General features: G+C 40.1%; 1 protein-coding gene across 16 annotated transcripts in view; it reads left to right on the top strand.

The window, feature by feature from the left end:
- The window catches only part of DOCK3 (dedicator of cytokinesis 3), a 219,538-nt gene that overhangs the window by 84,115 nt on the left and 112,467 nt on the right, over positions 1 to 22,956 (top strand). The gene's annotated exons all lie outside the window — the stretch shown is intronic.

Here is a 22,956-nt window from a genome sequence, read left to right as displayed (position 1 = left end):
TTGTTGCTTACATATAACCAAAGTATTGAAGGTACAGAATAGTTGAGTTTTATTTAGGTTTCTGACTTGGTCTCTGCATATTACTGAAGGTCTTAGTGTTTAGTAGCTACATTTTTAGGGATGGTGTTTAAGAAATACCAATAATTGCAGGGTCATACCGTATCACTTTTGGAAGGAAGACTGCTGTGTGTTTGTGTGCTGAATTGAAGCTCTTGAGCTTTCATCCAGTCCTTGCTTTACAGGCATGTTACTATTATCGCGTATTTCCATCACTCTTACTAGCAACATAAATTGGGAAATTTGTATTCATCCTTATGTGTAGGCTAGACAACTGTGCTGCTAATTACCTTGAGGGTACTGATACTAATGTCAGCAAATATGAAATGTGCTGCATTTTTCCTTTGTAAATGTGTGTTCTGAAAACATCAGAACATATAGAAGAGTACTGCAGCATATATATTGTCTCAGAAATGAAGTGATCATAGCTTGTTTGTGGGGTTTTTTTGAGCTTTGATGAAAGCATGTCCTGACAATTGACATTGATGACTTCTGGTACTGTAGTCAAAACCGTCCTATATATTTCATCAAATGAGATTAGATTTGTCCCAAGCTGAGGAAAGAACCCCTAGAACATTCCTTCCTTTCTTGTGAAGAACATCATTCCGTCCAAGGAAGCTCAGAGTAGAAAGGTAGTGGATTTGTAGCTTTTCAGAATACAACCCACTAAAAAGTGTTATATATTAGAAAGCTCTAGTGACTTGATTACATCTGTCACCATTTAGTTTGGCAACTTAAATATGGTTTTGTAGAATGTGGCAAGAATGTCTACTATGATGCTACATCATGCTTATTTCACCCCCAGTACCTGAGAAATGCTTGTTTTTATATAGGTAGGAGTATATGCCTATGATTCTTCTATGAGAGAATTAACAGAAAATATTGTTGAGAGGGAAAGATGAAAATGGCAAATGAAAACAAAACAAAAACCTATATCAAAAAGCAGTAAAATATCAAATTATTTAGATGAGGAAAGCTGCAGAAGAGAGGAAGGGACAAACTGCTGCCGTGACGGTGGAAGGCCTCAGAAACAGCTTCAAAAGATTAAGTCTTGGACTGCACTTTGCTTGGTATGTTAACATAGAGTGGGAAAATCTTGAGGGTTTTTGCCAGTGATAAAAAGAAAGTAATAGTTACAATGAGAAAAGGTGCAAAGGGATTCAGGCCGATTTAAATATATATAATATTGCTTTGATGTGCAAGCAGTTGTTATTACTTAGCTCTTCATATTATGCATCAATGAGCTGCTGTAGTAAAACCATTATTTTTATATTGTCTTATGTCCCAAAGAGGGGTGGTGAAGAAGTGTGTAATGAGGCTAGGCTCTATTTTAGAGAAGAAACTTAAAAGTAGAAAACAAAGACACTGCTACAAATTTAGAATGATGTGCTTATATCTGCTTTGGAAGATGAAGTCTCTTTCCTCTTTTGTGTGCCTCAGGAAATAGTACATTAAGGCGTGTTTGTTTTTTTTTAAAAAAAAAAGAAAAGAAAAGCTACATTCTGCATTCTAAGTGAAATGAACAAATTGACTTTTCTTAAATGGTTTTGATCTTGATGAATTTCTTGTCCAAGCTTTTTCTCCTTTTATGCTGGAGATTGACTGGCTTTCAGTGTTATTGCTTTGGACACAGTAGTTTACAACCTCATTGATCCTGTTGGTTGCAATAGTTATTTTCAAGTCAGGTTAACTGAAGAAAAATTTAAACATTCCACTGTTTTTCAGTAGCTGAAGTAATAGTATGCACCAGTTATGGATTAGCAATCAGAAGACTGGAGCTAGAGTTGAAATACAATTTGAGATGTATTTTCTGCTTCTGAATACAAGTATGGTATTGTACAGCTAGTGATATGTGCTTTCTAAAAAGAAGCAGACAAAAGACAATGGTGGGGAAATACAGATATCGAGAACAATGCTGCTATCAGGGGTGTAAGACTTAGAGATTTTTGAAAAAGATTTTACTGTGACAAATTATAAAAACAAATACTTGTGAGTATATAGAACTGGATTAATAAACATCTGCCTCAATAACTTGTTTCAGTCCATACCAGAAACAACTTGTCGATCTGAGCATTAGATAATGGCTTAGACCAAAAGGGGCAAAAGTCTATTTGTATGTTTTAAAGTCTTTGGGAAATTTTATTGCAAAAGTTATTTTGTATTTTTACATACAAATACATTAGAAAAGCAACAAAACTTTAGTCCAAAACTTTAATACTTCAGCTTGTTTGTCATGTTGAATTTCAAGGGAAATGAGAAACTTCAGATAGTTTTGATTACAACCAACGGGAAGTACAACTCATTGTTTGAATTACCTTGGAATGAATGACCGTGAAATGATAGCTTATAATAACTAGAAAAGAAAGAAAATGTTAACATGAAGATGGTGAAATTCAATAAGGCAGGTGTTGATAAATATTTTTTTAAAAATGGTACAGAGGAAAGAAATTTGAGAGTTGTCGCTTCCTTAAGACAATACAAAGAGCACAAGAAAATTATTCCATTGTAAAGGAAAGATGAAATATATGGCAAAAACAGAAAGTCTGTATTGTGTGTTCTTTGACATAGTCCGGTAGGAAGTATGAAAAAAGAAACTGATGAAACTGTACAAATGGGGATGGAAAAAGACAAAGTTGTAGAAAAATGCAATCAGCAAGGGACCTCAGTAGCAATGAAGAATAAGCCCATAACGCTTTTGTTGCAAAAAGGTTTGTTTTTTTTTAAATCAAGAAATAACAGATTAAAGGGGACATTAAGCTATCAGCAGATGTTATCAAGATAGGTGGAGTATATAATAGCTGTTTTGCCTCCATCTCCCTCAAAAGGTCAAGTGCAATCAGATGACAAATGCAAAAAGTTCTGGAACAAATAAACTAGTTATTACCACTTAGAAGCTCATAAGAAGAAAAGTAAAAGTCAACATAGATTTGTCAAGCAGAAGTCACATCAGAACACACTAATTTTACTCAATTATACGGGAGCTCACCTCAACAAAAAAGAAGCATTAGACTTAATATGGTAAAACAGGGAGATATAGGATTGATGAAACTACTGTGAAAGTGGAAAACTGGTGGAAAAACTTACCCAATGTTATCTGTGTTGGAAGGATGGATTTAATAAGTTCTGTTGTGTTTTTTTTTTTTAAGAAAAAAAAACAGCAGGTTTTGGTGCAGCAGTATATTGATGGATGAAAAAAAACTAAATTAGTTTATTAACAATAAACTAAATAATAGCTTATTTTAAAGTAGTGAGGCTTAGCTATCTTTACTACAGGTCTTTTTTATTAAAAATGCACAAAATTATGCATAACTTCAAAAATTACGCATTTAAAAACATGATAGAAATTTTGCTGAAAATAAACTTGAAGAATCCATTAAGTGTAAGAAAGGGTACCTATATTTCAGAATGATTTTTTTTCTTTATAAGGTTTATCTTTAAACAATTTTCATTCTGGCTACATCTTAAACACATCTTAAAACAGTCGAAGTTTCTAGCACATTTTCTGCTTCTTTTTTTTTAAATATTAAACGGTCTTTATCTCAGCCCGTGAGTTTTCTAACACTTGCCCTTCCGATTCTCTTCCCCCATCCCAATGGGGAGGGAGTGAGCAACTACGTGGTGCTTAACTGCCTGCTGGGGTTAAATCCCAACAAAGGTAAAGAAGGAGAGAAAGATATGCATGCACACATGGCTTCTGTGGGTATATTGGCAGTAAATGGAAAATGAAGGCAAACATGGCCCTGATGGACAAGTTGAATGTGGTCAGTAGCAGGCCCTTGCAGATTGTAGCCAGCAAACTGAGGGAAGTTACTCTGATTCTTTGGTTTTTGTAGGAGTAGGTATCCTATCTCGTTTCTCATCCCTGCAGATGGGTCAGTGAACTAGAGCTAGTCTGGAGCTCCTTTAAACTGAGGTGGGATTATTTCTGCCTAGCACACCTCTTTCAGAAATAATGGTTTAAGTATATGATGTGGCATGAAGAAAGGGCAGCTATGAATGGTGCCTCTTTTAGATAATGAATATTTCCAGTTTAAACAATTAAAGTAGTAGCAAAGGTTGACTGTATTTTTAGATTAAAATTTACAGTGAAGATTGGCAGCTAAGAACATTATCAAAGGCATGGTAATGAAACTAAGATTTTTTTGTCATTGGTGTTTTTTTAATATGTTCATGAAGAAAGACATTGAAAGCACCTTCTTTGGCGTACATTGTGCAGAACTCAACAGTAATTTATTGCTCTTGTGACACCTGCCTTATAGCCTACTTTTCATTTACAAGATCATGTCCTCTTCACTGAGCACCATAGTGCACGTTATATTTTCTCCTTCCTGCTTATATGACTCATTATTAACACTTACTATTCTATTCTGTCTAGATCAAAAATCTATGTAGCTCTTTTTGTGATGTTTTTGTGATATTATTTTTGGTTTTGGAAGCAAAGAAACAGAAGAACTCCGTAGCAATTCTCCAGAATATTGCATCTTTCTTCAATTCATGTATAACCAGGTTTCCCAGAAGTGACAACATAGAACAAAGACAGTATGTATGGATAGGTAGATGTTGCTCAGTTTAAGAACTGCTTTCTTTTTGCGTGTGCTATTGTAGTGTTTCTCATTACGATGCTCCCAGCACATCTTATTATCTGATTGATAGTTATACTCTGAGAAATATTAACTGTAAGCCAGAATAGTTTCAAGCTAGAGAAAATGTACTCTGGAAATGCTACATGAGAAACCAGCAGTGATGGGAAGAACAGTAATACAATCTTCTGAACACTATCTTGTAGTGCCCTGGGAAACATGGAAGGAAAGCTTACCTAAGCTGAAAGCTAGCAAAAAGAAAGGATACAACAGGGGAAAAAAAAAAAAAGTTACTTTTTGGTGTTTTCCCTGGAGGGAGAGAGCAGAGAAGAGGTAAAAAGAGACAGCAATTATCTTTAGCAAAGGGAGAAGATTCCAGTTTACCCAAAGAAAGCTAGAAGCTAGCTCAGATGTTGGCAAAGCCACAGTGGATACTTAGTATGATCTTTGCTGTGCATTCTGTGGGTTTGTATTATTATAACTTCTCTCCAAAATCTAGATGTCTGTTTTATTTTATCCATAAATTTATCCATAAATCTATCTAGGTAAAGCTGATTGCTTGTGACCAGAATCTAAACTTGTATCACCCAAAAGTGTGACCAATATTTAAAAACAGAGTACTGTGGCAGTAGGATGTACAGAGTGGAATAGAAGTTTTTGTGCAGAGAACGTGCAAGTGGGGGGAATCGAGAGGCAGATGCATCTTCCACTGACAGGAAAGTTTTGTGTCATATGCAATATGGTAGTGGTATGTCTACACTCAAACAGTCACTAAGGAATTTTCAACATATCCAACTCCCTGTTTCATCACATAAGACAAGCTTAGGGTGATCATTCATCCGGCACAGTTATTTCCTGTGAAGAATCCTTAGGATGCTCTGAATCCTGAAGCAAGATGTCCTCAAAGCCTCTGTTGTTACTAGAGCTGATATACAAGAATACTTCTGAAGTTTAACAGTTTAGATTCAGATATCTTTGGCTGAACTGGAAGCCTGTCTGTATGTCTATCCAAGAAAATTGAGTTTGCACTACTAATTGTGGTTCTCCAACAAATAAGAAGGATCAAATAACATTTAAAAGAAAACACCATTTTCACTGATCCATTTAATTATTTTCTAGCTACTAACTGCCTTGGATTTTGTTCACTGCTATAGAGAAACTAAAACAGGATAGGTGTATGTTCAAATGAAATACAATTGGAATGATGCTTATAAAATAAAAGTTACAAAAAATATATAATGTAATTGATGTATTTTTTGTGGGACCTGTCCAAGTAAAGATAAGAACAACTCAGGGTGAAAGGGTATAAAACTGGGAAGAAAATGGTTGTTCTGTGATGGTAAGGGCTACTCTCGATTTCTCATGTGAGGATACTTGTAGGTGTATCACATAGATCTTGTGTTATGTATGTTTCAACAGGATTTTGTCTGACAGTTTTGTAGTGTCGAGGTGGCTTTGAAGGAATTTATGAAAGCTATCAGAGCTGAGGGAGAGTGTTAACTTTCTATGGTGAAGCAGAGAAACAAACGTGCCCGCTGATGAGAAGCTTACCATGAGCTGGCAATCATAGAATCATTAAGGTTGGAAAAGACCTCCAGGATCATCTGGTCCAACCATCCCCCTACTACCAATGTCACCCACTAAACCATGTCCCCAGGCACTGCGTCCAACCTTTCCTTGAACACCCCCAGGGACAGTGACTCCACCACCTCCCTGGGCAACCCGTCCCAATGCCTGACGACTCTTTCTGAGAAGAAATGTCTCCTCATCTCCAACCTGAACCTCCCCTGGCACAACTTGAGGCCATTCCCTCTAGTCCTATCACTAGTTACCTGAGAGAAGAGGCCGACCCCCAGCTCCCCACACCTTCCTTTCAGGCAGTTGTAGAGAGCAATAAGGTCTCCCCTGAGCCTCCTCTTCTCCAGACTAAACACTCCCAGTGCCCTCAGCCGCTCCCCATAGGACTTGTGTCCCAGGCCCTTCACCAGCTTCGTAGCCCTTCTCTGGACACACTCCAGGGCCTCGATGTCCTCCTTGTAGCAAGGGGCCCAAAGCTGAACACAGCACTCGAGGTGCGGCCTCACCAGAGCAGAGTAGAGGGGGACAATCACCTCCCTGGCCCTGCTGGCTGCACTATTCCTGACACAAACCAGGATGCCATTGGCCTTCTTGGCCACCTGGGCACACTGCCGCCTCATGTCCAGGTGAGCATCAACCAGCACCCCCAGATCCTTTTCCTCTGCACAGCTTTCCAGCCACTCTGCCCCCAGCCTGTAGCACTGCATGGGGTTGTTGTGGCCAAAGTGCAGGACCCGGCACTTGGCCTTGTAGAACCTCATCCCATTGGCCTCTGCCCATTGACCCGTCCTGTCCAGGTCCCTCTGCAGGGCCTTCCTACCCTCCGGCAGATCGATACTTCCCCCCAGCTTGGTGTTGTCTGCAAGCTTACTGAGGGTGTACTCGATTCCCTCATCCAAATCATTAATAAAGATATTAAAGAGGACAGGCCCCAACACCGACCCCTGGAGAACACCACTGGTGACCAGTCAACAGCTGGATTTCACTCTGTTCACCACCACTCTCTGAGCCCGGCTGTCCAGCCAGTTTTTAACCCAGCAAAGCGTGTACCTGTCCAAGCCACGGGCTGCCAGCTTCTCCAGGAGAATGCTGTGGTAGACCATGTCAAAGGCCTTGCTGAAGTGTAGGTAGACTATGTCAACAGCCTTTCCCTCATCCACCAGGTGGCTCACCCAGTCAAAGAAGGAGATGAGGATAGTCAGGCAGGACTTGCCTTTCATGAACCCATGCTGAATGGGCCTGATTCCCCAGTTGTCTCCCATATGCAGCGCGATTGCATTCAAGATGTTCCATCACCTTTCCTGGCACTGAGGTCAGGGTGACAGGCCTGTAGTTCCCCAGGTCCTCCTTATGACCCTTCTTATAGATGAGCATCAATGTGTGCTTGCAGCCCAGAAAGCCACCTGTACCCTGGGCTGCACCAACAGCAGTGTGGGCAGCAGGACAAGGGAGGGGATTCTCCCTCTCTGCTCTGCTCACGTGAGACCCCACCTGGAGCCCTGCGTTCAGCTCTGAGGCCCCCAGCACAAAAAGAACAGGGATGTATTAGAGCGAATCCAGGGGAGACCACTAAGATGATCAAGTGGCTGGAGCACCTCTCCTATGGAGGCAGGCCAAGGGAGCTGGGGTTGTTCAGACCGAGAAGGTCCCGGGGAGATCTCACTGTGGCCTTCCAGTGCCTAAAAGGGGCTACAGGGAAGCTGGAGAGAGACTCTTTGTCAGGGAGTGTGGTGATAGGACTAGGGATAATGGCTTCCATCCAGAAGAAGATGGATTTAGATTAGATGTCAGGAAGAAATTCTTTACTGTGAGGGCAGTGAGGCCCTGGCCCAGGCTGCCCAGAGGAGCTGTGGCTGCCCCATCCCTGGCAGTGCCCAGGGCCAGGCTGGATGGGGCTGGGGGCAGCCTGGGCTGGTGGGAGGTGTCCCTGCCCATGGCAGGGGTTGGGGCTGGGTGGGCTTTGGGGTCCCTTCCAACCCAAACCATTCTCTGATTCTATGATTCAAATGCAGGACCGTGTAATCCTTCTGCTTAAGTAGTTCCCGATGTGGACTCTTAAGTCTCTGAATATACCAGAAATTTCAAGAGATCATTGGTGATAATCAGGTTTAAAAGGTTTATATAAATGTATATATTAATGACCCATTTACCTTACAGCAGAATGAAATGAGAGGAAAAATGTTGCAGAATTAATGACCTTGAAAGGTATGGCTGGTTCCCATGCATGCAAATTTGTGCCCTATATCTTGCTTCTCTCAAAGTATTCCTTTCATTTCCCTTTTGCAGGTGTCTATCTGTCAATAATTTAGTTAATTTTTTTCTTCAAATGTTGACTCTTCCTCTTTGTTCTCTGTACAGGAGAAACATCCAGATGGAATTAGTAGAATTTCTTTCTCCCGTTATTGTTTAAAATAATTTGATTTGGAAGGGAAAGTACTTGTCGTTCAAAGGGGGAAAGAAAAAGAGCAATGGAATCATAATCATTCATGAGACTAATTTGGGGGAGTGTAAAGCACTGCAAGGAGAGATGAATGTAGGAAAGGCAAAGCTATCGTGTAACAATAATTTGGGTCGTTATTAACTTGGACTGATTAGCATTTTTCACTTTTTTTCTTTTACTTTATACTAAGTTGTGCCTTTAGGCTTCACCTAAATGACATTATACCATATAACTTTCTACAACGAGCACATACTATGTTATTATCATATCTTTTCTCATTACTTAGGTGATAAATGTAGACCTGACTGGATACAGTGTGTTCAGACTTCCAGGTGTGGGGACGGCGTATGATTACCTACTGAGAGATGCTTGCTGTAACTAACATAAGATGCCTAAAATTTTGTGCTCAAGTACTGAGTAATACCAGAGTACACGTCATACCTTTTCACAATAAGTTGATGTCCTGATGTGAATCATAAGCATAGAACATTTGCAATCTAATGTAAGGAAAGAGACAGCAAATGCTTGTACGAAGAAACATCAGAAGATAGGGGATACAAAAAAGGAATAACAAAGTATACATTTTTATAGGGCAGACATCTTCCTCTGACCCTCCTTCATCCTCCTTAAAATAAATCCAAAGATATTTTAATGTAAATGGTATATAGTAGACAAGTTTTAAGCATTATGGTGATCCTATCTCCTCTTAAAATTAACGTTAGAAATCTTTTCTACGTTAGTAGTAATCAGCTGTTAGTTTCTTAGCAGCATCATGGTAGAAACTGATCTTGACCGGAGATTGCAGTTAAGGAAAGACGTATTTTTCTCCAAAGGTTCTACCTTAGAATTCCGAATGTCACACTATTCCTCTCTGCCTCAGATGACAAGACACAGGGCCTATCAGATGGAAAAGCATGCAGCAGCTCAGAAACAAGACATTATTGTTCAGTGGTTAATTTATAAATGCTTGTAGGTTTTCTGAGGCAAGCCAGCATTTATTAGTTAGATGCATTAGAGAGAAAGTCTGTTGAAGTCCATGAAACAGCTTCATACTCTCGTTCTTTTCTCATTTCTTTGATTCTTACCTCTGCGTATGTGGAGGTATTAATGAGGGTGACATCTAGGTCTTTATAAAGCTTCTCATTGTGCCTTTTTGAGATGCCCTTTCATATTCTTTCGCTTCCCACTGAAGGATAAAATTGTAACCCATTCTTCCTTAGCAGATGGCTAAGTGAAGCACATACAGAAATGTGAAGAAACCGAGTCTCACGGGATTTTAAAACACTTAAAATGCAGAAGTGTATCTTTCACTGAGCAGCCAATTTTCAATAAAGTGGTAGGAATTCCATAATTTCAAAACCTCTATTTCTGTGTTAAAGCATCTGTTTTTGTGTTTGTAATAGGCAAAATGAGAGAGAACACAGCTTTGTTCCTGATGCTGTAGGTGATATGGAGAGATGAGTTTCATGTAAATGTTGTCAATTTGTGGGTGGATGTTGGCGAGAATGTGAATAGTAAAGTCTGTCTCACATCTTCTGTCTTAAGAATTTAATGCCACTGACAAAGTTCTAAGAAGTGTGATATGTTCAAAAATTTGCCATTAATTTATATCATGATAGTTGGATTTCGGTATTTCCAATGTCATGTAACTGAAATGAAATCATCTCACCCTTTTGTCAAGGCTGTATCAAATAATGTTAAGTGTCGGCGTTGTTACTAATGTTGCTCTGCAGTCATGTATGATCTGTAACTGCAACAGGAGTGTAAACAGTGATTTCCCTCATGAAGTTGAGGCAGCTTTCAACCAAGTTACTTTACATGATAAAAGTTAGCAGAAAAATACATAAGAGATTAAGATACTAAAGGTGTAAAAATGATTTGGCCAATTTGGGGGCTAGAAAAGGAAGAGTGTTCTCAAGCTACTGACTTCTGTAGTCTTCTCCTGTTTTAGTGTCTCTAAGCTGCCATTACCTTCTCATAGGTGTAATTGAATTGATAGAATCCACCATACTGTTTTTTATGCTCTAAAAAGAAATTCTGATGGTGTTTAGGTAGAGAAGAATAAAATTCACCACTTTGAAAGATTACAGATGCAGAAATAAAGAACTTTTTGAGGAATCAATTCCGAGTCAATATGGAGTCAAGCTGCAGCAGGGGAGGTTCAGGCTGGACATCAGGAAGAGATTCATCACCGAGAGGGGATTCTCTGATTTTTTCAGTAGTAGGAGTTTCCTCAGACACAGTATCCCTAATTCGTATGTCAGAGTGCAAATTTATACAAAGTTGCTGAAAGTAACCTTTACAAATTTGATGAGTCTCTCTCCCTCTTTATCTGTGGTGTTTCACACCAGCAGCTAGCTGAACTCCACCACGCCGTGCTCCCGCTCTCCCTCTTCAACAGAACAGGGGGAGAAAATGGGATGAAAAAGCTCATGGGTTGAGATAAGGACAGGGAGGTCGCTCACCAGTTACTGTCACGGGCAAAACAGACTCAGCAGAGGGAGATTAGTAATAGGCAGTACATTACATTACCAGATGAGAGCAGTGAGAACTGAAAGCCAACCAAAACCACCTCCCTCTGCTGCCTCCCCCCAGCAGCAGGGAGCGGGGCTGCGCTCAGTCCCCAGCGCTTCGTCCCCGCCGCTCCTTCACGCTCACCGCCTGCCCTGCTCCACGTGGGGTCCCTTCCCGAGCCGGTCCCGCGTGGGTTGCCCACAGCCCGCAGCTCTTCGAGCACAGCTCGATGTGGGCCCGCACCGCGGGGTCTGTCCGTCGGCCCCCGGGCCTCCTGCTCCTGCGTGGGCTCCTCCACGGGCCGCGGCGTGGGGATCTGCTCCGCGGGGTGCCCAGGGGCTGCAGGGGTCAGCCTGCTCCACCATGGGCCTGCTGCCCCGGTGCTGGGAGCACCCCCTGCCCGCCTTCCTCATGGGCACTGGGGCTGTGTAAACTTGTAAACTGTCAATAGGAATACACATCAGCTGCACCAAAATCTTAGCAAGAACATCAGAGCTAAAAGTACCTTGCATTTACATGTTTCTTCTTGAATAATATTCTTTTAATGCTTCCTATCATAGACAATTGTCATTGTCTGGAACTTTCATTTTAAACTTTAAGCAGACTTGTGAACAGTGATAGCAGATTTTCCAGAAGTTCGACCTGAGTAGGGGCTTGAGTCCTGTCAGAGCTCTGTTAGGTGGGATCAGCATGTTAACGGGAGAACACCTGTACGGCGTGACTCTATACGCTCCTAAACAGAGATGTAGGAACTGTACACATCCTAGAAATCAGATGCTGCTTGTGTGGAGGGGAGCTCAGCAGCTCAGAGCGGCAGAGGGCTGGTGACATAGACGGGAAGAATATGACAGAGTCTGGAACTGACCCTAAGATGCCGCCTTCTACATTGCTTCTCTGTTAAGGCAACAGATCTGGGAGTGCTGAAGCAATGTGCATGTATGTCCCCTGTTAACTGCGTTTAAAATGTTACCATATTCCACTGTTGTCAGTTCCTATGTTAGGAAACAGAAAATTATACTTTTATTGTGTAATCGCATACTAAACTTCCCATTTGTTAAGTTTGAATAGCAGCCTTCTCATAGTTATTTTAAAATGGAAACGTTATCTAATTCACTGTCACTATAGTTATTTGTCTACTGGGAAAAATAATTTTGTATCATTCTGAATTATTTCCTTAATATTCAGAGAATTTACCTAGGGATTAGGCTTACCAGCTAATGAGCTTTTTCTTCAGCTTAGTCATGAAAAAAAGTCCTATTTCTTATTGTTACCTCTTCTGGTTATTTCATTTGCTGGAATAGCTAATCCTCCACTAGTATTTCCTATACTTCAGTTTATTGTGTTTTCAGTGTTTCGAGGAAAATATTTTTCTGGCCTCCATGAAATAGATAATCCATAGCAATAGTAGTAACAAGGATACCAGTTTTTGGTTCTGCTCAAAGTGAATTTAAAGATTATCAAATAAACAGTAAAGAGTATTGCTACCTACAGCAATGGCCATTGTTCTGGTCATTCTAGTTAATGTGAAAAATACGTGGGTCTCTGAAGTCTACTGCAGACGCATTGGTGGTAGGGGAAGAGTCTCTCTGGCATAATATGCAACTCTTAGAAAAAAAAAAAGGCAACAGAGTAATAATTTCTTTCCATTTTCATTACCACTTGCTCCAGCTGACTTTTATTCCCTAGACATCTCTCACTAATTTGCATTTGCTTAGTTTTCCTATTTATCCCTTTTCCTGTTAATATTGTATATTTTAAAGAAACAGTTATTGTCTGAATTGGTATATGAAAGTTAGAGAGATAAGTGGTTTTATTAGAGATGTTCACTCTATCCTATATAATTTCTAATATGAGTTCATCATAAATGAGAATCTTTTACCATTATATCTCAAATCTCCCCACCACTGCCATGCTTCCCAAAAGAAAGCCTTTCACTTTTGGGGATCAGATTGCACATATCGGGGCAAGGATACAGATTTTTCTTCAAGTGTGATTCATTTTATTTTTAATAGCTTTTTTTAAATACCTGCAGCTGATTTTTCCTATTATGTTTTTCTTCCCTGTTCCTGCTCAGAAAGAACAAAAACAGACCATGAATACGTACCACTAGAAAGATTGTGCTGTCTCAGATGGTAACGGTGCACATTGCTAAAATGTTGAGGTAAACTCTGCAGCTCAAAGAAAGCAAATACTGTAAGCAGCTTGGTCTGTAGGAAGCCACGGTGTCGTGATCACTGCTCTTGGATGCCTCAGCTCTCTGTTGAAACCTTTACTGGCAAAGACCAGTTCTTTTCCTCTGCCTGAAGTTGCCACGTGCAAAGCCAGGTAACAAGGTTGTGAAGTTTGCAGAGCAAGAATTAAGAGAGCCAATCGCTGTATTAGACCTCAGACCCGTTTCTGACAAATAAGCTTTCCCAGGTTATAGGCAGTGATGAAATGTTCCATAAAATACTTGTAACCCAAACTTAGCAGCCTTCCCTACAGTTATGTGTTGCACACCTACCGCCTGTCAGGGTTGATCTGCCTTGCTTTTCAGGAGTTAAACATCAGGATCACCGGCAGGGACTAAGAAATCACACTGTATGACTAACTTCTCTTTTTTTAGAAATAGAAACTTCTAGCTAATAGAGAGGGTTCCTTTCAGGAACACAAATATCTACCTTTCATGATGTAAATAACAACAACAAAAAAAAAACTAATGACAGTGTCAAATGCTTCTGTGGCAGATGCATGAGAGCCCAAGACCGTAATTGGTGCTTAGCCACGTTTCTCCTGCAAGCTTTAATAACGCTTTTAACATTTTGGTTGTTTTTCCTTGAATATGGTTGAGAAAAATGACAGGTAGTTATTTTAACTAATTTCTGTTTCTATGGAAACCCAGTGTTTGCAGTAACAGTCTTACTGTAAGCTCTGTAATCCTCCCTCGTGGCTTCCAGCCAACAAGGTAACTTAATAATTCATGAGCATTAAGTCTGAATTTGCCAGGAAGCAAACTGCGTTGCTTGGAGCTGTTTTGTCAGAGCCAGATTCATTTCCCTCACAAATTTGGTGTTCTTTTCTCTAAGATGTCTTTATAAAATACATTCCGTAAACCAATGCAGTGTACTTTTCTTCACTTGTTTTTGAAAGTGGGGTTATTGCAGGTCATCTGGATAAGGCAGCTGATGACCAAAAAAAAAAATAATCAGTACTTGCCTGAAAAAAGGAAGATTTTAAATAGTTCATGAATCATTGTGCGATTTGCAAACAAAGTTCAGCAGAGGTGATGGTTCTGTCTCAGGCATTCAAGAGTGACCCCTATCGATGTTGGACTGCTCAGATGCTTCTGTGCCATGGGGTCTGAACACACTCTCAAAGGAAAAGTTTCTGGTGTGAGAATTGAGTTCCTCACAGAGACACAGAACCTTTCTGTACATATGCTTTGACTTGCTCTCACGCTTAAACTGAGAACTGGAGACTCGTTCTGTGGCACACTGGGAGATTTTATTATTAGGTCAGCCTCACAGCAGCTGTAAGGACGTAGATTTTTTCCAAGAGATGAGCAAAAATTAGCTACTCTGAAAGGCTAACACCATTAACAGAAAATAAACTTGAAAAGCTTTTTATAGAGTATGCTCCTAAATGGCCTGCAAACAAATTGCTTAATCATCTCAAGAGTTGTGCCTTTTAAAGTACAACAGCAACATGTAGATGCGTTCTGAAATACTTTCACAAACAGGAAGCTTTACATTAAAAGTATGTGATCTTCTTACAAAGCAGTGTTCAAAATGGACTTCAGCTTCTTATGAGGAAGCAAAATGACATATTTCTTGATTATGTATTGCTTTACTCTTCCATTTCTTTACATACTTACATAGGTGTCATGAACAGTTGTGCTTCATAAGAAATCTTCTTCTGATGCTTAAATCATGTTTCAAGAGAAAAATTAATCCTGTATTTATGACAATGGGAAGTGACTGAAATGTCAATACACACGTGCTTTCTTCATGAATATGAGGCAATCTGGTTGAAATAAAAGTTCAGAAGTCCTGATGGGAGACTTGTTTCCTTTTCAGAAGGTTTCTAAAGGGTGTTCTCAAAAGTGTCAGTGTACGATGTTGTCCTATAATGACCTGCTTTGATCACAGTGTAGTACTGTAGTACTGCACTGACAAACATGAGAAAGATTTTGAGGAATGTAGCAAAGGGAATGAAAATAAAATTCTGTGTTTTCCCTAATCTTATGCAAAGTTGTGCAACCAGATCTGATAAGCCCCCTGGTGCTATTGCTAACTAGATTGCAGGATGGGAAGCCAGGGCAATACAGCCATGGTTTTCTCTCTGCCACCAGATAAATACCTGGACAATTAAAATTACCTCCCTAAAATACTAGCTAATGCTGCTTTGTCAGGGCTTTAAGTAACCTCTCCTGTGCTGAGTGTGCTTCCTCTTTGGTACAGAGAACAGTTTCCCAAGTTAATTCATGCAAATATTGGCTTGTGGTTTAGGGACTGTAGTTCAATTTTTATTTTTTTTTTCTTTTCAAAACCAGGAATCTTTTTCATGGTATCTCTCTGCTAACTTAAAAATGCTTTGAAATAAGCACATTTTTTGGTAAGCAGCTTTAAAAACGTATATTGGCAGCAGCTTAAAGAACATATATTGCTGATATATATCAGCAGTTCCTAATACAATTCCATTTGCTTGGTCAACATATTGTCCTTGTTTGTACACACAGCGATAGGAAGAATGCAGCATTTCATTGCATTGATGAATTAAACTACCCAAAGTATGGTGGGCACAGCAAGGCTGCAATATTTTGAAGGCAAGTGTTGGCAAGCTTTCTGTTATCTTAGCAAACAAGTAGCTCATCCAGAGGTCTTTGTACCTGAGCTGCGACCTCATGCTGTGAGTTCAGTTACTGTTAGCAATTTATCAAAAGAATAAATGATGGTATCTAGCCATTAACCTCGGCTTGCAGTACACAGAGGTGATTCTTGGGTTTTTATCTGGCATAAAAAATGGTGTTTATACGTAACATCTTAAAATGCTTATGATATTCATTTGACAACTCTTTTTTTTTTCTAGAGTTATTGTCAGGCTACACTAATATATATCAGTATTCATTAAAAATGAGACTAGAAGACTTTTTGGGTGAGAATAGCATCGTGATCTTAACCATTTCTTCACTGGTAGTACTAAGTGTGAAGAAAGGGGGTGAATTTTGCTGGTTAGGCAGCTCTTTGTATGTAGCTTAGTTCTGCTAGCTGTTGCGACAGCATTGTCAGGTTTTGTTCCTGAATTTTTATTTTATATGCAGGTAGAGATTGCATGGTAGTAGAAGAATGAGAAAGAAACTTAGGGAGGTGCTGGAAGAAGATTCAAGGGCTATCAGTGATTACATGAACTTTTCTGCCATATGATCCTTCTCTTTATGAGCTGGAACATAAGTCATGGGACCAATATGTATTTTAAACAATTACCTTTATCCATAGAAGCGAGAGATCAAACACTAGGTTCTGAAAACCTAGTTAAATACAGCTTTTGAGAAGATCTGAAGAGCTTGTAAAAATGTTGGGGTTTTTCAGTGGTCTTCCAGTTGTTTTCTGGAAATAAAAACCACTGAGGGAAGGAAAACAAAACAAAAAAAAAAAAGAAAATTGAGCGAACAGATCTGTACATTTCCCTTTTTATTGACATACTAGATTGGAAAGAGTGAAGGAGGCATTTGTTTCTGGGAGAAACAGCTGCAGAACCATTATTTAAGACAAGGGAAAGGTACAAGATGTGAGGTTTCTGCTTAAGGGGATTGATGCCCTAATGCGTCACTGTCTGTGCCTCAGAAAACCAATCTCTTGTACGTTCTTAAGATTTTTTTTTAATTCTTGTTCTTTATCATTGGTTTCCAATTCAAACAGAAAATTGATCTGCATTCTCTCTACTCGGGCACTATGCATCTCTTAATGCCGTACCTGGATTTGTAAATTCATGGCCAGGATTTTTGCCTTCACAATCGCACACTAATTAAACTTGTCAATGAGTTGATACGAAGGAGCTCACTAATCCATCTCAAGCTCTTTGCCAGACCTTTTGTTGTCATCTTAGCATGTTGTAAAAAAAAAAAAAAAAAAAAGAAAAAGAAAAGGCCTCAACGGCAGAAACTCCCTATGGGCATAATGCTGTTCCTGCTCACCCAACAGTAACTGTTGTCCCTATTTGCCCCGTCCTTCATGCTGAACATGTAATGTCCCAAACCACTGGCTGCTTCCTTCCTTTTTGCAGAAACAGATGTCAGTTCAGTATGGTCCAGCTTTTCACACAGTCAAAGGAAGCCAAGAAGTGAGACACTATACTTCTTTCACTTTTCTTCCTTTTGAGTTAAAGAACAAGAAGCTATTTGACTTTGCTTATCAGAGCAATGTTTCTTGTGTTTGAATAGCTTTAGCAATTACTAATCAAGCCAGTGATTGTAAAGCCTGACTTACTGCTGTACAAGAGGTAGTTTCACTACAATGTGAGTTAGCACAGAAGGAGATCTTGAAGTTAAAGTAATTGAAGATTGCTAGTAGCACATACGAACAAGATGAATAAATAAGCTGTTGTTTAAGATACTGCTACTGGTGTGGGTCTTCTTAGGTCTGAATCCAGCAAGGCAAAAGCTTTAATGCTTTCCTACGTTTTGGTGAATTTCTTATTTCTGATTTGATGCAGGAAAGAACTGGTTTTGATATATTTTCAGAACAGATTAAAGTGAGGTTTATTTGATAGTAGACTGCATCAAATACTCAGAATCTCCCCACACTTCAGCAATTGTAACTGCTGTGGGTTTTTTACATTTTCCTTATGATGTATTTGAATATTTGAAGAGAGTTGTATGTATCCTTTTTCTTTAAGCAAGTAGAGCATATCCAATTATAATAAAAATGTTTAATGCCTACAATTATAGGGCAATTATTTCAATATCCAGTTTACTTAGATTTGGCATTTTTGTCTTACTAACCTGGACTTTAGTGTTGCCTGTGCATACTCTTGTCTTTATGCAGAAGATAACCTTGAGGAATAGACAAGCTGAGGATGGAACTCTTTGAAAGGAAGCAGATCCTAAAATAAGAACTGAATCGATTGAATTCCTGCTAGGTTTCCTGAGTCTAAATGTGTACGCCTTACCTTTGTCTAAAGAAGGAGCTACAATTACAGCTGAAGGCAGTGAATATTGTGGTCAACAGTTCTATGTCTGGGTGGAGGCTGGTCACAAGTGGTGTCCCTCAGGGGTCGGTCTTGGGACTGGTGCTCTTCAACATCTTTATCAATGACAGAGATGACGGAGCTGAGTGCACCCTCAGCAAGTTTGCAGGTGACACCAAGCTGAGTGGTGCAGTTGATACAATAGAGGGAAGGAATGCCATCCAAAGGGACCTGGACAGGCTGGAGAAGTGGGCCTGTGAGAACCTAAGGAGGTTAAACAAGGCCAAGTGCAAGGTGTTGCACTTGGGCTGGGGCAGTCCCAGGTATTTATATAGACGGGGTGAAGAAGAACTCGAGAGCAGCCCTGCGCAGAAGGACTTGGGGGTCCTGCTGGATGAGAAGCTGGACGTGAGCCAGCAGTGCACGCTTGCAGCCCGGAAGGGCAACTGCGTCCTGGGCTGCATTAAAAAAGGGGTGGCCAGCAGGGAGAGGGAGGTGATTGTCCCCCTCTACTCTGCTCTTGTGAGACCCCACCTGGAATATTGCATGCAGGCCTGGGGCCCCCAGCACAAGAAGGATGTGGAACTCTTGGAACAGGTCCAGAGGAGGGCCACTAAGATGATCAGAGGGCTGGAGCACCTCTCCTATGAAGAAAGGTTGAGGGAACTGGGCTTGTTTAGCTTGGAGAAGAGAAGGCTCTGGGGAGACCTCATTGCGGCCTTCCAGTACTTGAAGGGAGCGTATAAACAGGAGGGGGAACGCCTGTTTATATGTGTTAATAGTGATAGGACAAGGGGGAATGGTTTTAAACTAAGATGGGAGATTTAGGTTAGATATTAGGAGGAAGTTTTTTACTCAGCATTCAAGAGGGTGGAGAGGCACTGGCACAGGTTGCCCAGAGAGGTTGTGGATGCCCCATCCCTGGAGGCATTCAAGGCCAGGCTGGATGAGGCTCTGGGCAGCCTGCTCTAGTGGTTGGCAACCCTGCCTGGAGCAGGGGGGGTTGAAACTAGATGATCTTTAAGATCCTTTTCAACCCAGGCCGTTCTATGATTCTATGAATATTCAAATCTTTAAAAACAGGGTTATTCTTTCTGGTTTCTGTTGATGTAGAAGTATACTTACAGCTGTAAAATGGGGGGCATCTGACTAGCTGCAGATATGGGTCAACAGTGTCATATTGTCAAAGGTTCAAGTCCATTCCAGCATTTCCTAACAACTTTATCAGCATTAGTAAGACCTTAGTGGAATATTTTAACTAGTTTCTGTAAACTACTCTTGAAGAGTCATACCAAAGATCAGAGAAATTCTGCAGTTGAGAAACAAAAATGCAGGTTTGGGAGGAATGACCTGCAAGGAGAGGTGGAATAATTTGAGGAAGCTTAGACTTTTAAGATTGCCTATTAGCACCACTTGCTGTCTTTTCATTCGCCCTGTCCTGCAGTGGGATCTGACCTAACACCTCTTCATGTTCCACAGTTCTCAAGTGCTGTGTTTGCCTCAAGGTCCCCATAATCATTTATTCTCCATTAATTATTTAGTGACGTGAGCTCAAGTGGACTTCGGGGAGGACTGGAAATTAAAGGAAGGAATTTGAAGGTTGTTACTGGCATAGTGCTGGAATCAGGGGAAGGCTGATGAAAAGGAAGGTGGAAAAGATGGCAGCTTCGTGTGTTAAAGGCACTGGAATATGGGTACAGGAACCAGGCTGTTCTCTATAGCTGTAACAACAAAAAAGGCAAATTTTAAAAGATTTCCATTTGTTAATAGAGAAAACCTTGCAATAGGCTATTAAATAAGCCTTCAGAATATCTCTTCCAGTGTTTTGAAAGCAGACTAAGCAATACAACTTCTGGTAATGAATCGGGTATAAATAGACTATCCCAGCTCAAAGACTTGTCAGTCCCTTACTTTGCCATTGTCAGAGGGACAGCCTGCAAAGGGTGCTGTGGCATACAGTATTGTATTCAACTTCAGTTACAAAGATGAAATGCTTATTAGTGCTGAAATATTTTTTCAAAGAAAACCTGTGTTGGAAGTTAAAAAATATAAAACACACTGGAGGTTTAAAATGTGATAAGCAACTTTATTACTGAGATGAATGAAAGTGAAAGAACTGTTATGGCATTATTTCTCGAAGATCATTATTTTTTGGTGTAAACTGTGTACTACTGTATGCTTACTTTATTCTGCTATTCTTTCCCTAATTATCCACTACTGGACATTACAGGCTAGTAGGCTAAGGTGGACCGTCAGTATGGAGGGCTGTTGTTACAGTTTGTCTCTTTTAGACGTAAACTCATTTAACCTTTATTTGTGAATCAGCCTCTTCTACTTCTATAATATTGGACAGTAGTATGCATTTTTAGTATTTTTATCCCAGAATTTGAAAGTACTCTCAGTCAACAGTACTTTTTTAAATTGCCATTTTCCCTTTCCCTAAATAATTCTTCATGTCACAGGAGTGCTTGGTGCTCTGCTAGCGGTTTGGTTTCCCTTCAAAATTCAGTCATTCTTTTAATCAAGACAACCAGCCTTGCTGTGACTGCTGCAGTGATGTGAAGGTATTCTGAGTGTGTCCTCATGCAGGGCAGGTATAGGATATAAGAACTTCCAGGGATTTGCAGTCAAATATGAGCGAGCAAGCCCTGATTTACACTTTGATTTTGGATGGACATCTTCACCAGTGAACACATTTTCCCCTGCAGATATAATTTTTGTTGCTTATAATCTTCAGCTGGTAGTCTGACCATTGGCTTGTTTCCTCCACGTGCTAGGTTGCGTGTTAGAATCACAGAATCATTAAGGTTGGAAAAGACCTCCAAGATCATCTGGTCCAACCATCCCCCTACCACCACTGTCACCCACTAAACCATGTCTCCAAGCACCACATCCAGCCTTTCCTTGAACACCCCTGGGACGGTGACTCCACCACTTCCCTGGGCAACCCGTTCCAATGCCTGACCGCTCTTTCTGAGAAGAAATGTCTCCTCATTTCCAACCTAAGCTTTGTGTTCATCTCATGCGTCCCTGGCTGAGGGCTGGATTATGTTCTTAGCAGCCTAAGTGGAAGAAGAGTTTGCTAGAGGTCTTGTTCGTGTAATATCGATCCATTTCATTCTCTTACCCTTAAAATGGGACATGGTTAACATGCATAATGCATAGTAATTGTTTTTCAATGTATAAGTAGAAAGTGACAGGATTAGATTTAACAAATAAACTACTGTCAATTATCGTTGTTTCAAGTTCAGTTTTAAAGAGGAGTGATGTTTATTTTATGAAAGTAACTTTTGTATCTCTGAAGGTCATGACTGTTGGTTGTTTTTTTAAGGAATTTTGCTTTTCTTCATGAAAAGATGTCTCTTATAAACTGCAATTTTAATAGCAATTAAATTAATGTTGCCTCTTAATCTTACTAGATGAAAGATTGTACAATTAAACTGATTTAAGGATTAAGTGAATTTGTTGAAATTAAAGTCTCCCTAAGCAGTGGTTTTCAGACCATTGGAATTATTGATGCTTATTCCTTATTGGAAGGAACATGGCTATGAGTTAATATCTCTTGAAATTACTACCTGTTTTTAGTGATGTAAAGCATGATTCCTGGTTAGAAATTGATGGTATGAAGTGCTGTATTCTGTTATTTTCCCTGTGTGAACTGGAGTCTACCTGTGGGTGTCACCGTAACTGTCCTGCCCACTGCTCGTTGGAAATCCCTTGCAGCAGGGGTGCTGAGCGCCAGCAGCTGTAGGTGCTGGGAACCTGACGCCGGCCTCAGTTCATATGAGGGGTTGGAGTTCTGCGGTGTAATTGTTGGGGTGGTGCTGCAGGTCCTTTTCGTGGGGCCCTTCCCAGGGACAGCAGCGGCCTGAGGCAGGCAGCTGGGAGAAGCAGCTGCTTGGGCCATGCTGTGCGAATCGCCTGCTGCTGTGCCTTCCCCAGCCTGAATCAGATACCAGCAAAATAATGGGTGCAAAACTGAGTTAACAGATAAAGGTTAGGAGTATAATTAATGCATTTTTCTTGAAAACAATCACATCTTTAAAAAGTTCTGACTTCATTTTTTGTGATTATGTGTTTGGTAGATAGAGGTAAATATGAAGATGTAATATTGTTACTGTAATGTAACTGTTACTGTAATGTGCTGAATATGTAATTCTGCACTGCACTTAATACATCGTAAAATTCTTATTAAAAGATTATATTATACACTAAAGCATTTGCTAAAACATTAACTTACTAAATGACATCTCAGAAAGTTGTTGTGGGTAAGGAATCATCAAATGTCTGTGTCTTGTGGATTTCATCAGGGTATGTTAGCAGTCTGAGTTTGAGCATCTGCTGCAAATGAATTGAAATTATTGCTGAAAGAAGTTGTGGGTTACATAGAGTTCAGAGTAACAGTAAGTAACAGAATGAAACAGCTGGAGAGTACGATCTGGATTGCTTAGCAAGATAAACCTAAGCAAATAAACATGCGAAGATGTAAACCGAGATGTGTGAGCCATGCTTAAAGCATTAAGCACCATTCCTACAAAAGTAGCAATTCAAAGATATACCAGTATTTATGATGGACAGGTTGCTCCAAATGAAGTCATGGTGTAATGCTGTGTTAAAAAGGCT

Source organism: Anser cygnoides, chromosome 10 (assembly GCF_040182565.1).
Source record: "Anser cygnoides isolate HZ-2024a breed goose chromosome 10, Taihu_goose_T2T_genome, whole genome shotgun sequence".
Taxonomy (NCBI): Eukaryota; Metazoa; Chordata; class Aves; order Anseriformes; family Anatidae; genus Anser; species Anser cygnoides.
This window is presented reverse-complemented; position numbering and strand designations above follow the sequence as displayed.